We start from the raw sequence: 293 nt of genomic DNA on the forward strand, positions 1-293 counted from the left end.
AAAAAAAAGACTTAATTGCAATGTTTAATTCATCATCTTTCATATAGTTGCATGTTTTGGTCCACTGCACATTTATGTTCATATATAAAGTTATATGAACTCAGGATTTTGACGGCATTAGAACAAAAAAGAAATGCACGCATGGCCATGCTTGGCTTCCGTACATCTCAGTTAATGTGAACGAAATACATCTGGTCCGAAATTCTCCTCTCTTTTTTACTCTTAGCCAGAACTACAGGGGGTTAGGAAGACTAAGACCTTTTTTTTTTTTTACGATGAAACAACATTTGCCA

The sequence above is a fragment of the Morone saxatilis genome, unplaced genomic scaffold (assembly GCF_004916995.1).
Source record: "Morone saxatilis isolate NCDOM2014 unplaced genomic scaffold, NCSU_SB_2.0 Contig9, whole genome shotgun sequence".
NCBI classification, from domain to species: domain Eukaryota; kingdom Metazoa; phylum Chordata; class Actinopteri; family Moronidae; genus Morone; species Morone saxatilis.